The sequence below is a fragment of the Pipistrellus hanaki genome (genome assembly GCF_964339955.1).
Source record: "Pipistrellus hanaki genome assembly, chromosome: X".
NCBI classification, from domain to species: domain Eukaryota; kingdom Metazoa; phylum Chordata; class Mammalia; order Chiroptera; family Vespertilionidae; genus Pipistrellus; species Pipistrellus hanaki.
This window is the reverse complement of record NC_140524.1, coordinates 21,778,935-21,795,395: the sequence shown is the minus strand read 5'-3', so window position 1 is coordinate 21,795,395 and position 16,461 is coordinate 21,778,935.

The following is a 16,461-nucleotide window of genomic DNA, read 5'->3' as shown; positions in this document are numbered from 1 at the left end:
CTGCTAGACCTGCCCCTCACACAGGGCTGTGGCTCCTACGGGAATTTGAGCCTGGGCACCCGCATGGACACTGGGAATCTGTTCCCCGCAATGCAATCAGGCGACCACAAAGCTACAAACTTTGCTCTGCTCAAAGCTAGATACCAGGGCCTCCGCTTCGGTCACTGGAGGAGTGGATGGCCTGCAAACCACCACAGGCCCCTCGTCCAGGCTGCCCCGCCCCAAGGGGACGCCCATTCTGATCCGGGACACACTTCAGGGCAAACCAGCTGGCCCCCAACCATGTAGCAGGCTTCTATCCTATCTAATAAAAGAGTAATATGCAAATTGACCATCACTCCAACACACAAGAGGCTGCCCCCATGTGGTCAAAGATGGCTGCCCCATGTGGACACAAGATGGCCATCACAAGATGGCCAGCAGGGCACGGCAGTTGGGAGGGACCAGGCCTGCAAGGGAAGGCAGTTGTGGGTGATCAAGCCTGCAGGGGAGGGCAGTTAGGGGTGACCAGGCCAGTAGAGGAGGGAAGTTGGGGGCAACTGGGCCTGCAGGGAAGGGCAGTTGGGGGGAACTCAGGACTGCAAGGGAGAGCAGTTGAGGGGGACCAGGCCTGTAGCGGAGGGCAGTTAGGGGTGACCAGACCTGCAGAAGAGGGCAGTTATGGGTGACAAGACCTGCAGAGGAGGGCAGTTAGGGACAAAGAGACTGGCAGGGAGCAGTTAGGCATTAATCAGGCTGGCCAGGGAGTGGTTAGGGGGTGATGAGGCCGGCAGGCAGAAGCGGTTAGGGGCAATCAGGAAGTCAGGCAGGCTAGCAGTTGGAAGCCAGCAGTCCTGGATTGTGAGAGGGGTGTCCGACTGCCCATTTAGACCTGATCTCGGTGGGATCTGGTCTAAATGGGCAGTTGAACATCCCTCGAGGGGTCCCAGATTGGAGAGGGTGCAGGCTGGGTTGAGGGACACATACACCACCATGAACAAATTTTGTGCACCGGCCCTCTAGTCAATAATAGCATTAAACATAAATGGATTAAATGCTCCAATCAAAAGACATTGAGTGAGTAAATGGATAAGAAAACATGACCTATATATATATGCTGTCTACAAAAGACCAACCTCAGAACAAGGGACTCACACAGACTGAAAGTGAAGAGATAAAAAAATATCTTCCATATAAAAAAAGAAAAAGAAAAATATCTATCAGGCAAATGGAAATGAAAAAAAAAAAAAAAAAAAGCTGGGGTAGCAATAATTATATCTGACAAAATATACCTAAAAGTGAAGACCCTAACAAGAGACAATAAAGGCCACTTCATAATTCTAAAGGGATTAATCCAACAAGAGGATATACCTCTGGTAAACATTTTTGCCTCAATGCAGAAACATCCAAATGCATAAAAAACTCTGGAAGATATTATGGAGAGATTGACAGCAACACAATCATAGTAGGGGATTTTAATACCCCATTAATATCACTGGATAAATCCTCTAGACAAAAAAATAGCAAAGAAACATCAATCTTAAATGGCTCACTAGATCAGATGGACTTAATTGACATCCTTCCATCCCAAAACTATAGAATATACATTCTTCTCAAGCACACATGGGACATTTTCAAAGATAGACTACATATTGGGACACAGGCAAAGTCTCTCCAAATTCAAAAGAATTGAAATCATATCAAGCATCTTCTCAGATCACAATTGTGTAAAATCAGAAATCAACTACAATAAAAAAAATCAAACATTTGGCAGCTGAATAGCACACTATTAAACAATGAGTGGGTTACCAAAGAGATCAAAGAAGATCCAGGACCGGTTTGGCTTAGTGGATAGAGTGTCAACCTGCAGACTGAAAGGTCCCAGGTTCAATTCCGGTCAAGGGAATGTACCTTGGTTGTGGGCATATCCCCAGTGGGGGGGTGTGCAAGAGGCAGCTGATCGATGACTCTCTCTCATTGATATTTCTAGTTCTCTCTATCTCTCTCCCTTCCTCTCTGTAAAAAATCAATAAAATATATTTTTAAAAAAAGAGATCAAAGAAGACATAAAACACATCCTGGAAACAAATGACAACGAAAGCACGACAATCCAAAACACAGTGAAAGCAGTCCTGAGAGGGAAGTTCATAGTATTACAGGCCTACCTCAAACAAACAAACAAAACCAAGAAAAACTGGTAAGGAAACATCTAACTCTGAAAATTGAAGAATTAAAAAGAGAACAACAAGAAAAGCTAAGTGTGAGCAGAAGGAAGGAAATAATAAAGATCAGAGTGGAAATAAATGACATGGAGACAAAAAAAAAAACAAAAAAAAAAACAACAACACACACACACACACACACACACACACACACACACACAAAACAACCAACAATACAAAAGATCAGCCGAAACCGGTTTGGCTCAGTGGATAGAACGTCAACGTGTGGACTGAAAGGTCCCTGGTTCAATTCCGGTCAAGGGCATGTACCTTGGTTGCGGGCACATCCCCAGTGGGGGGTGTGCAGGAGGCAGTTGGTTGGTGTTTCTCTCTCATTGATGTTTCTAACTCTCTATCCCTCTCTCTTCCACTCTGTAAAAAATCAATAAAATATATTTTAAAAAAGAAAAAAGATCAATGACACCAAGAGCTGGTTTTTTGAAAGGATAAACAAGATTGATGGACTTCTAGGCAGGTTCACCAAGAATCAAAGAGAGAGGAACCAAATAAACAAAATCAGAAATGAAAAAGATGAAATAACAACAGTCCACATAGAAATATGAAGAATCATAAAAAAATACTATGAGCAAATCTACTCCAACAAACTTATCAACCTAGAAGAAATGGACATACTCTTAAAAAAATATGACCCTCCAAAACTCAACCAGGAGGAATGAAAAAATCTGAATAGGACGATAACTATGGAGGAAATTGAAGCAGTAATAAAAAATAAAAAAATAAAAAACTTCCAACAAACAAAAGACCTGGACCAGATGGCTTCACAGGGGAGTTTTATCAAACATTCAAAGAAGAAGTAAAACCTATCTTTCTCAGACTATTCCAAAATATTCAAGAGGAAGGAGCACTTCCAAGCTCTTTCTATGAAGCCAGCATTATCCAAATCCCAAAACCAGATAAAGACAATACAATGAAAGAGAATTACAGGTCAATATCCTTTATGAATACTTGTTTATCCTTTCAAATGTAGCAGGATACAATGTAGCAGGATACAAAATTAACACCCAGAAGTTTATGGCTTTTCTGTACACCAATAATGAACTCACAGAAAGAGAAATTAAAAAAGCAATCCCATTTACCATTGCAACAAAAAAATTAAGATATCTAGGAATAAACTTAACCAATGAGACAAAGTACCTGTACTTAGAAATTTTCAGGACGCTAAAAGAGAGAGAGAGAGAGAGAGAGAGAGAGAGAGAGAGAGAGAGAGAGAGAGAGGAACACATGAACAAATGGAAGAATATACCATGTTCATGGATTGGTAGAATCAACATCATTAATCAACTACCCAAAGCAATGCATATTTTTTAAAATTATTATCTGTGTACATATCTTACCATTCCCCCCCCTCCCATTCATACCCTCCCTCTCCACCAATGGCATATCTCAAAGACCTAGGACAAATTCTCCAAAAATTAATCTGGAATAAGAAAAGATCTGAATAGATGCATAGCCGTGTTTATGCTAAAAGAAGAACAATGTTGGATGGATCACAATATCAGATTTTAAGCTATACTACAAAGCCACTGTTCTCAAAACTGCCTGTTACTAGCACAAGAACAGACATATAAACCAGTGAAACAGAACAGAGAACCTAGAAATCAACACAAGCCATTATGCTCCATTAATATTTGACAAATGAGGCAAGAACATACAATGGAGTCAAGACAGTCTCTTCAATAAATGGTGTTGGGAAAACTGGACAGATACTTGCAAAAAAATGAAACGAGACCACGAACTTACACCATACACAAAAATAAACCCAAAATGAATAAATGACTTAAACGTAAGATGTGTAACCATAAAAATCTTAGAAGAAGCCATAGGCAACAAAATCGCAAACATTTGTCATACCGATATCTTTACCAATACAGCTCCTAGGGCAATGGAAACAAAAGAGAAAATAAATAAATGGGACTACATCAAAGTAAAACCTTCTGCACAGCATAAGAAACCATCAACAAAACATTAAGAAAGCCCACTGCATGGGAGAACGTATTTGCCAGTTATCTCTGATAAGGGTTTAATCTCCAATATTTACAGAGAACTCGTACAACTAAACAAAAAGAAGATAAACAATCCAATCAAAAAATTAGCAAAGGACCTAAATAGACATTTTCCCAAAGAGGACATTTTTCAGAAAGCCAAGAGACACATGAAAACATGCTTGAAGTCACTAATCATCTGAGAGATGCAAATCAAAACAACAATGAGGTGCCATCTCACACCTGTCAGAATGGCTATCATCAACAAATCAACAAATGACAAGCACTGGTGAGGATGGGGAGAAAAAGGAATCTTCATGCAATGCTGTTGGGAATGTGGACTGCTGCAGCCACTGTGAAAACAGTATGGCGTTTCATCAAAAAGTTAAAAATGGAACTGCCATTTGACCCAGTATTACCACTTCTAGGAATATATCCTAAGAAAACAGAAACACCAATCAGAAAGGATATATGCACCCCTATGTTCATAGTAGTGCAATTTACAATAGCTAAGATTTGGAAACAGCCTAAATGCCCATCAGCAGATGAATGGATTAGAAAACTGTGGTACATCTACACAATGCAATACTATGCTGCTATAAAAAAGAAGGAACTCTTACCATTTTCAACAAGATGGATGGAACTGGAAATCATTATGCTAAGTGAAATAAGCCAGTCAGTGAAAGATAAATACCACATGATCTCACTCATTTATAAAGGCCTGGCTTATGAAATTCATTCACAGGGAGGGAAGGTGTCCCTCAGCCCATCCTGCGCCCTCTCCAATTTAGGACATCCCTCTCACAGTCCAGGACTGCTGGCTCCAACCGCTCGCCTGTCTCTGCCTGATTGCCCTAACTGCTTCTGCCTGCCAGTCTGATCACCCCCTAATCACTCCCCTGCCAGCCTGATCAACACCTAACTGATCCCTGGCTGGCCAATTGCCCCCAAATCCTCTCCCCTGCTGGCCTGCACACCCTAACTGCCCTCCCTGCTGTCCTTATTGCCCACAACTGCCCTCCCCTGCAGGCCTGGGTCCCCCCCCAACTGCCCTCCTCTGCTGGCCCAGTCACCCCTCACTGCCCTCCCTTATGGCCTGATTGTTCACAACTGCCCTCCCCTGTAGGCCTGGTCCCCACCAACTACCCTCTCCTGGGTCCCCCCAACTTTCTTCCATTGCAGGCCTAGTCCCCTCTAACTGCCCTCCCCTGCAGACCTGGTCTCCCCCAACTTCCCTCCCCTTCCTGGTGTCTCCCTCCCCCAAATGCCCTCCACTGCAGGCCTGGTCCCCCCCCCTCCCCCCGCAATGCCTTCCCCTGCAGGCTTGCTCCCCCACCCCCAACTGCCCTCCCTTGCTGGCTTGGTCTCCCCCAACTGCTCTCCTCTGCTGGCCTGGTCACCCCTAACTGCCCACAACTGCCCTCCTCTGCCAGCCATCTTGTAATGGCCATCTTGTGTCCACATGGGGGCAGCCATCTTTGACCACATGGGGATGGCCATCTTATGTCTTGGAGTGATGGTCAATTTGCATGTTACTCTTTATTAGATAGGATAAATAACATTACAAACTGTTGAACAAAAATGCATAGTGGCAAAGAAGCATTGAACTACAGTGGGAAGATAGGGGATGGTCGCGGGAGGGTATGAGATCAACCAAAGGACTTGTATGCATGCATATAAGCATAACCAATGGATGCAAGACACTGGGGGAGGGGGTATGAGAGCAAGTGATGGGGGGTAGGAAAGGCTGGGGGAAGGTCGGGGAGGGGGGGAAAGGACACATATATACTACTATTTGTAATATCTTGAGCAATAAAATTAAATTTTAAAATATTTTATTTTTATTTATTTATGAATTTATTTATTTTTATCCTCACCTGAGGATATGTTTAATGATTTTAGAGAGAGTAGAAAGGAGAGAGGGAGAGAGAGAGAGAGAGAGAGAGAGAGAGAGAGAGAGAGAGAGAGAGAAAGAGAGAGAAATATTGATGTAAGAAATTCCCCTTGTATGAACCCAGAACTGATCAAACTAAAACCTAGGTATGTGCCCTGACCTGGAATAGAACCTGCAATCTTTTGGTGTATGGAATGATGCTCTAATCACCTGAGCCACCTGTCCAGGTATTTAATTTTTAAATTTTTTATTGATTGGTTGGTTGATTGATTTTAGAGAGAGAAAGGGAGAGAGGAACATCAATTTTTATTGTTCCACCTATTTGTGCATTCATTGGTTTATTCTTATATGTGCCCTGACCAGGAATAGAACTGAAACCTTGGCAAATTGGGACAACACTAACCAACTGAACTATCTGGCCAGGACTTGTACTACCATTTATTTATTTGTTTGTTTGTTTGTTTGTTTGTCTATTTGTTTATTTTAGGTTTCTAGTGTGTTTTTTGTTTGTTTTGTTTTAAATATGTTTTTATTAATTTTTTAGAGAGAAAGGGACAGGGAGAGAGAGAGTGAGGAACATCAAATATCAATGAGAGCAATATCATTTTGGCTGCCTCCAGCACATCCCCTATTGGGAATCAAGCCTGAAACCCAGGCATGTGCCCTGACCAGGAATCAAACCAGCGACCTCCTGGTACATGGGCTGGGCTATGTTCCCTTTTAAATAAACAATATAAGCTTTTGTTTTTAGGTGATTCTTAAGAAATTATAGATTGGGCTATTAAAATTTTGCCATTTAATGTTTTTCTATCACCTCTTGCTAAGAATATGTTGATTACCATATTGAGATACTGGTAGTGTTTTAGACCATTAATTTAGTGTATTTTTACTCACTATGAAATCTTTTAAATGTAATTTTGCTCAGTTAATTAGCAAGTATATATTGGGCTAGTGTATGTCCAAGAGTATGCTAGATGAGGTGGAACAGTGAGGATAAAGGCAGCATTATACATGGACCCTCCTCAAATAGCAGCTGTAATCTATATTGAGACAAGACAGCCAAAAAAAAAACTGTGGCATTGATTCGGTAATACCACTTTTACAGCCCAGGACAGTGCCTGACACATAATAGAGGCTCAATAAATACTTGTTGAATGTATGAATTTATCCTATGGATATGCTGGCACACTCCCATTCATTCATTTGCAGAGGCATTAGCTTCACCACTACCTCATCACCATTCTTTTTGTTAAGTTGAAGATTCAATTGACTTTATTAAGCAACATCCAATCTAGCAACTAAATGGGCATTCCTTCCTCATCACCATTCTTGATTATTTCAATATCAAAATAAATAATCCTATTCGTTTTCTAGTCTTCCCAGCTCAGTAGCTCAACTGTCCAAACCAAAAATCTAGGAATCATCTTGAATTTCTCTCTCTCCTTTATTTGTCACCCCTAAGCCCTGTTGGCTCTAACTCCCAAAACCCCCCAAATCTGAATACTTCTCCCTATGTCCACTTCCCCCATAGTACTACATGACAACCAGAGTGATTAAAAAAAAATCACTGCTTAAAATACCCTGATGGCTTTCCATTAAAACACTCCGGTAGCACTTAAAATAAAATCCAAACTTCTTACTATGGCCTGCTCACAAAGCTCTGAATTATCTTGGCCTGCCTGTCTATGCAGATTCATTGCAGAACTCTTCCTAGTGCATCACTCTTCAGTCACACTGACATTATCTTGGGTTCACATTCCTACCTCAGGACCTTTGCACATGCCTCAGCCTGGAATGCTCTTTCCCCAGCTAAGCTGGATGGATCTCTCTCATTCTTTAGACTGCTTGAGTATCACCTTTCTTGGAAATTTTGACGACCCCACCTCCCTCCCTTGATGCTTAATGTTGAACCCTTTTGAGCAACAAATTGTCTTGTTTATTTGCCTACTTGTTCCCAAATCCCATCTTTTCACCACCCTAGCAGCATACAAGCTCTGTAATAGCCAGGGCTTTCTCCTGTTCTCTGTTGTCTCCTTAGTCACTGGAACAGTGACTGGCATATAATAGACCACCAAATACTTTTTTCAGTTTTGAGAATAATCATAATAAATGCATTGTAACCTGTGAGGAGCTTTATATTTTTAGAAGAATGTTCAGAACTTCAAGTATGGCAATGGAGGAGGAGCAATACTTATCTGTAACATAAAAGCAATGAGATAAGATTTTGAAAGCACAGGGCTTGCGGGTAGAGTTAATCTCTACTTGGGGTCATATTAAGTTTGAGATGCATATATGACCTCAATGGGGATGTATCAAATAGACGATTTGAGATGTGACTCTGAAACTTAGGGATAAAGTTAGAGCTAGAAAGCTAAATTTGTTGACAGCATCTAGATGAGATTTAGAGCAGGGGACAGGGTGAGGAGTCCCCAATGAGACAGGTCAGTAAGCCAGGACAAGTGGAATAGGGAAAGTGAGACAGCTGAACAAACTGACAGAGCAATTGACAGCAGATAGAGAAAGTCACCTTCCTAGAAACAACATTTAGGCCTCAGTTGTATTCCAGCTCCTGACCCAGAAAAGCAGCAATATTGGGTGGGTGACACAGGACAGCTATAATGACTGACAAACCCCTGCCCTGACACTGACCAATCAGTGAAGACCATGGCCCTGGAAGGGTACACCTAAAAATTGATAAGAATTCTGCTAAAACACTCCCTAGAGGCCTCCCCTAAGATTCCTGCCTGTGAAAAAGACATAAAGCCTCAAGACAAAGAACCCAGCTTGTGCTCTCTCTCTGAGGAGTAGCCCCCACCTTCCCTTCTCCCTCTCCTTCCCCCACTTTTTCCCCACAGGCATCCATCTCCTAAATTCCAAGAGACCTCAGGAGGCTTGCAACTTGGGGAGCAGTGGGCAGCGGCTGCTCTTTACAGGCTAGTCCCCTGAACCTGTTTTCAAGGCTCCTTTTCTCTATCTTCCCAGACTTCTAAGGCAGATCAGCCTAGGCTTTTCTGTTGCTTCTTACTAAGCCCTTCCTTGTTTTACTGTGTCCGAAGCATTAATAAATGCTTCCTCATAGTCACCTGGACTTGTGTTGTGAAATTTTTCCTGCACGAAGTCAAGAACATACGCACTACCAACCTGCCTTAGGCAGACTCACTCAGGGCTGGGTCCTCTGTCCAGTAATTCCAGGACACACTGAAAGGAACAGGCCAACCCTTCAGGTATGTGAGCATTTGGTGGTGAAACAAAGGAAGAGGGGATAGAAAAATAGATTGAGAATGAGTGACCAGGGGTATGGGAGGAAAAAGAGGAGCTATGGATTTCTGGAGGCCAAGAAAGGACAGTATTTCAGGAAGGCAGAAGTGATCAGTTGTGCCCAAGGATGCTGGGAGGTAAAGATGAGGACAAAGAATTGACCATTGAATTTGGAAAATTGGAGGTGGTCAGTGATAGTTGATAAGAGCCATTTCAGCAGAATGCTCAAATTGGGGAGAGGGTGAAAAGAAAGTAGAAGACAAGAATGTGGAGACAGCAACTATAGGTGATTATTTGGAGGATTTTTGCAGAGAATGGGGCAAATTTTTAGAGGAGAATATAAGGTTAAGGGAAAGATTTTTTTCCCCCTAAACTTATACTTATTTCTTCTCCGATGCTCTTCTTTTCTTTATGTCGATCTGAGTTTCTAACTACTCTGTACTACCTAAGCATTTAAGCTGGGAAGGAAGAGCCCTGAGAAATACTGGTTAAGTTCACATTCCAGGAACACAGGCTCACTGAAAGACTGAGACCTAATCACAGGACTTTAAAACGCGTTCCATCCATTCCAACTCACCACCACATTACTGAAGGCCTATGCACAGCAGTTCCTTTTACCCTGCAACTCCTTTCCTCTGTAACCCTCCCCAGGAAAACTTTGCTTTATTTAATTGCCACAGGCTCTATCCATCCAATAAAGAGAGATTTTTACTCTACCTCTCTATAGACTGGCATGTTTTAGTTTGGTTTAGTTTTGTTTTTAAATTAAGCAAATACCAACAGTGTTATCAGTCTCTCTCAAGGTTTGCACAGAAGAGCGGTGTTTATGCTAAAATTTTACAGCTGACTTGCAGTTATCTTGTTATAAATCAGACATTTGTTTTTTTCAAATGCCAGTCTATTTTAACATATCTTTTAGTATTAAAAATATTTTATAAAGTAGGGTTAATGCATCATAAATCTTGAATTTTAAGTCTCCATCCATTAGGCCAAATTGCCCTCCAGAAATATTGAACTCACACCACCACTCACAATGTGTAAAAGTGTTTGTTTCCCATATTGTTATTAATAATTATCGATCTTTAAAATTGTTGCCAATATTATCATTGAGAAAATTTTAAAAAAGAAAATGGTATCCTATTTCAATTTGTATTTCCCTAATAATTAGAGAAGTTAAGCAGCTCTTCAAATGCTTACTATTTGCACTTATTTAGCTTGCATTTGATTATTCATAGACTATCAAGTTTTCTATTGGCTTTGTCTTTTAATAATTTGTAAAAGTCTTTTTGTATTATAGATAGTAACCATTTGTTATAGGTACTGCAAGAAATTGCTTTCAGCCTGTCCTTATCCTTGAAACGTTATGTTGGTTTTAGGCACACATATTCACTATGTGTCAATTGGTAAAACACTTTCTTTATGACTCCTGAGTTTTGTGTCATGCTTAGAAAGACCTTCCCCAGCTCAATATTATACTTATTGTAATATATTTCCCATTTATGTGCTTCTATCTATTCTTTTTGTAGTTTAAAGTTTAACTTGTATGTTTGTATTTAACACTTATGGTTTTTACCTTTGCATAAAACATGAGGAACAAATCGGAATGGGGGAATTAAGACTCAGTTTTAGACATATTACATTTGAGATGCCTAAAGGTAGAGAAGAGGTCAGGGAAGAGATGTGAATCTGTTTGCCATAGTAACATAGAAGATATGTAAAATTCTTCTGGGGCTGAAATCATCAAAGGAGAGATAATAGAATCAAAAGAGAGAGTTCAGAACTAGTAACTCCTTGAGGCAATCCAATGTTTCAAAATTGAGCAAAGAAGATTGGAAAGAAGCCAATGAAGTTAGGGGGGAAAAAAAACACAGAAGAGAGTGACGCCATGGAAGAAGCCAAGAGAATGTGTGAAGAACAAAAGGAGTTATCAATCCTGCTAAATGCCTCTAAGAGGTTGAATAGGATGAGCACATAGAGATGTCATTGGGTTTAGTAACATTGATGGGATTGGTGACTTTTATAAGATCAATACATTGGAGTGGTAAAAATGGAAACCCCACTGAAGTAGGTCTAGGATCACAAGAAAAGGTGAGAAGTAGAGATGGTGACCAACCATGGACAACAAGTTCAAGAAAGTGTTGCTGTGAAGGGGAACAGAGGAAATAAAGATGTTTGGGTTGTTAAAAATGGGAAATACATGGGTATATTTGAATGATGATAGAAATAATTCAGTAGAGATGGAGAAATTGAAGTGAGAGAGAAATGGGATAACAGGATTAAGATAGGCCTCTAATTTGATTTGTTTCAAAAGAAATAGCCAATTTTCTCAATACCCATCAGTTGATTAATCCATCTGTTCTCTACCAATTTGAAATCTTTAAAAATATGAAATTCCTATTTGTACTTTGCTTGTTCATCCTAGTGTTTTTCTTTTATGTTTTTGGTTTTTCTTAAATGTCTTGTGATTTCCCATTCATATGAAGGATTACATTGCTACATTTTGGTGACTAATTTGGAGCACTCAGCCATTGTGAAGGTCACTATTCACCTGAGAGGCTTTTTCTCTAAATACTACAGAGCTGTGCAGATGAATGGCTAGGGGTGTGCCAATAGGAGGATTCCCATTTATGAAGCATGGATAGGGAACAGGTTTAGTCAGAGGTTGGGAAAATGTCTTATTAGATATATAGTCCTTTAGAGGATTGAACTGCTGTGCCAAGATGCCATTTGTGTCCATATCCTTATAGTGGTCCCCAAATTACCTGGGCTCTCCCAACTTCTCTATCCAATGACAAAGTCCACAGCAGGCTCTGTCTCTGTGCACAAGAAGTAGTTTATTGAGAAAGAGGTTCTCACAGTGTACAGAGTTGGAGAGTGGCCCAGTTGCTTTGGCAGATCTTTAACTAACTTCTCTCTGCTTTTTGCTCCATGACTCACTCTAGCTACTAGCTAGCCCCTATTTTGAGGTATTTCTGGGGCTTTATTTGAAAGACTTATAATCATTTCTCTAATATCTTTCTCTTATTCCTGTGTTAGCAGAGTGTAGATTCCACATTATAACTTGCATAAATACTTATTGTTGCTGAAAGATTACATAACAGTGGTTTACAATACAGACTCCAGAATCAGACTGCCTGGCTTGGACAAGCTCTTCACTTCATTGTAGCTCTGTTTACTAATTTTTAAACTTTGATAATAATAGTACTTATTTTGTAAAGTTATTTATGTGGTTTAATACATGTAGACTATTTAGTGCAGTATCTACCCCATTGAAAGTAATGAATAACTATCAGTAATTTTGTTTCTCTGGTCTGAATATCTTTTCTGGCTTTGTAGCATTGTTCTAGATTTTTCTTATTATTTTTATATTTCTTTAGGCATTTTAATGGGATTTTATTTTGTGTGTTTTTTTAAATATATTTTTATTGATTTCAAAGAGGAACAGAGAATGAGAGATAGAAACATCAATGAGGAGAGAGAATCACTGATCAGCTGCCTCCTGACACTTCCTAATGGGGATTAAGCCTGCAACCTGAGCATATGTTATTGGAATCGAACTGGAGACCCTTTAGTTCCCAGACTAACACTCAATTCACTGAGGCAAACCAAGTAAGACAGGTGGTGTTTTAAAAGGAAGATGAGATTAAACACACTGGTTTAGTTCATCACCTTGAACTGAAAGTGAGCACTTGCATTTGAAAATAATAAAAATGAACATGCTAGGTTGTTAATTTTCTGCCATTTTGAATTTTACATTCTTTTGATTTGTTTAGAGTGGCACAGATATAAGAAATCTTAGAGATCATCTAATAGAGCACTCTCACTTTAAAACTGAGCAAAAAAAAAATGAGAAATAACTTCCCTAAGGGAGTAAATCTTTCTAGGGAAAGATCTTATACAAGATCTCTTGCCTCCTAGTCCAATTCTTCTACCACTAAAAATAAGTTAATAAATATCTACCATAGGTGCCAAGGTTATACATTTTATATGTATGTGCCCACCCCATGCTCATTTCCTTCTCCTATTTAAAGCCAAGACTTCCACCTGTATGTTGATCCTATACTCTCCTCTTACTTTCTCCAGAGTTTTATATTATTAATAGTTTTTTTGTAGTATATTCAACCTCTTGTTCTTAACTGGATTATTTCCATTGGCCTTTAATCATGTCCAAATCTATTACTTTAAGAAAAAAATAATGACGATTTGAAGGTGGGTCTGTAGGGGCTGGGAAGAGGGAGGTAAAGGGGGTAAAAGGAAATGTATCTGTAATACTATCAAAAGTAAAATATATATATTAAAAAAAGAAAAAGGAAGGGCAGCCAAAACCGGTTTGGCTCAGTGGATAGAGTGCTGGCCTGCGGACTGAAAGGTCCCAGGTTCGATTCTGGTCAAGGGCATGTACCTTCCTTGTGGGCACATCCCCAGGGGGTGTACAAGAGGCAGCTGATCGATGTTTCTCTCTCATCAATGTTTCTAACTCTCTATCCCTCTCTCTTCTTCACTGTAAAAAATCAATAAAATATTTAAAAAAAGAAAAAGGAAGAGCAAACTCATTTGACCCTTCATACTCCAGCTACCAGATTCTGCTCTATTTTTTCAAAGTCTTTCACCTCCAAACACTTGCAAAGTACTTTCCATACTGTCAGTTGTTTTCCTCTTCTTTCATCCCACTTGACTCTGTCTCTGACCTCACATTCCAGCAAACATTTCTCTCTAAGGTCACTTATGACCTCCATAATACTAAATCCAACAGAAATTTTTCAGGCATCAGATTCTCCCACTTCTCAGCAGCATTTGTCCTGTGTGACCAGCTCTACCATCTTGAAACATGTTCTTCTTTGGGGATTAGTGTACAATCACTCTCCTGATTTTTATCCCACCTCTTTGCCCATTTTTTCCCCTCAGTAATGTTTGCTGGCTCATCAATTCCACCTAGCCAGTGAATGCTGTGGTTACACAAGACTTGATATTAGTTCTTTATGTCTCACTCTCTACTCTCCTTGAGTGAGTTAGAGCACAAGGCTTCAATAACTATCTATGTACCATCAGGCCCCAGATTAATATCTCCAACTCAGAGCTCTCTCCCCCCCTGAAAAATGTCATCTCTCTCTTTTTTAAATCTCAACCGAGGATATTTTCCCATTGATTTTTAGAGAGAGTAGAAGAAAGAGGGAAAGACAGAGAGAAATATAGATGTGAGAGAAACACACCAATTGGTTGCCTACTGCACGAGTCAGGACCAGGGCCCAGACTAGGCCTGGGAGAGCCTGCAATCGAAGTTTGTGCCCTTGACTGAAATCAAACCCGGGACTTTTCAGTCCACCGGCCAGCACTCTATCCAATGAACCAAACTGGCTAAGGCTCATCTCTTCTGAGATGGCTCAAAGACTCCTCAAAATCAACATGTCCAAACAGAAGTCTTTATTTTCTTTACTGAAGATGACACTATTAAAAGTTTCATAGCTCAGTGAAAGTCACACTCATCAATCAGGTTATACAACCTCCAAACCTAGAACTAATCCTTGGTATTCCTCATTTCTTAAAAAAAAAAAAAATATATATATATATATATATATATATATATATATATATATATATATATATATAATTGATTTTTTACAGAGAGGAAGAGAGAGGGATAGAGAGTTAGAAACATCTATGAGAGAGAATCACCGACCAGCTGCCTCCTGCACACCCCTCACTGGGGATGTGCCCGCAATCAAGGTACATGCCCTTGACCGGAACCGAACCTGGGACCTTTCAGTCCGCAGGCTGACGCCCTATCCACTGAGCCAAACCAGTTTCGGCTATTCCTCATTTCTTATATCAATTCCATACCAAATCTATTATTTTATTTTCTTATTACATCTTAAATCCATCCACTTCCCTCTACTTTCACCTTCTTCCTCTAATCCCTACATGCTGCTGCCATCGTCTCCCCACTAAGCGAACACCCCTTTAACTGGTCTATTGACATCTATTTCTCTCTCAATCATTGGTCTATACTGTAGCCAGATTGATGTTTTCAAAATTCACATCTGTCCCCTTCCCCACACTCCTCAACACATATCTCTAAAACACTGTAAAAGCTTCTTGTTCTTCTTAAGAAAAAGACAAAATTCCTTCATATAGCCTGCAAATCCCTGATTGCTCTGGTCTCTGCCTACTTCTTCAGCTCATTTTGTACCATGTTCCCTCCCACAGTTGTCATTTTAAATGCACATGGCTTTATTTTTTTCTCTTTGAGCATAATTATCAGACATTTCCTACCACAGGGCTTTTGCACAGGTGGTTTCCTCAGCTGGGAACACTCATCTCTTTCTTCTTTTCTTGGTTAACTCCTTCTAGGCTTCTTAGATATCAGCCCAAGCATTATTTCCACAGGGAAGATTTCGGATGAAGTCAAGTATCCTTATCAGAGCTCTACTAGTACCAGATATTGATTTATTACCATTGCAGTTGCACATTTGTGTGAATATTTCAGTAATTTTTTTTCTCTTCATCACTACTCATTCACTCACTCAACAAATATTTACTAAACCCCTTACTATGTTCCAGGCATTATTTTAGAAAGGTTGACAAACTGTAAAAAATAAGCAATATGATGTCAAGAGGTGAAAAGTGCTATGAAGAAGTAAAAAGAGGTAAAAAGATTTGACTGAAGCGAAAGAGCAAGTCCTGAGGATGTCTGGGGTGGTGGTGGTGAGAATTTCAGGGAGAGAAAATAGAGAGGGTAAAGACAAGAGGGAATTTAACCTGTTTGAGGAACAGCCAGGAATTCAGTGGGGCTGGAGTGGAGCAAAGGGGAGAGTGGTAAGCGATTAAGCCAGTGAGGGGCCAGGTCACTCAGGGCAGTGTAGCCATGAGACAGGGAGAGATGTCATTGAAAGCTTTTAAACAAGAAGTGCCTGAGCTATTTATACTAATAAAAGGGTAATATGCTAATTAGACCAAGAGACCTTCTGGACAAAGCCATGGTGGCAGGGCCCAGGCAGTTAGGGGTGATCAAGCCAGGAGGGGAGGGCAGTTGGGGGTGATCAGGCCGGCAGGTGGAGGGGCAATTGGGGCAAGCAGGCTGACAGTGGGGCTTGTTGGGGGCCAGAAG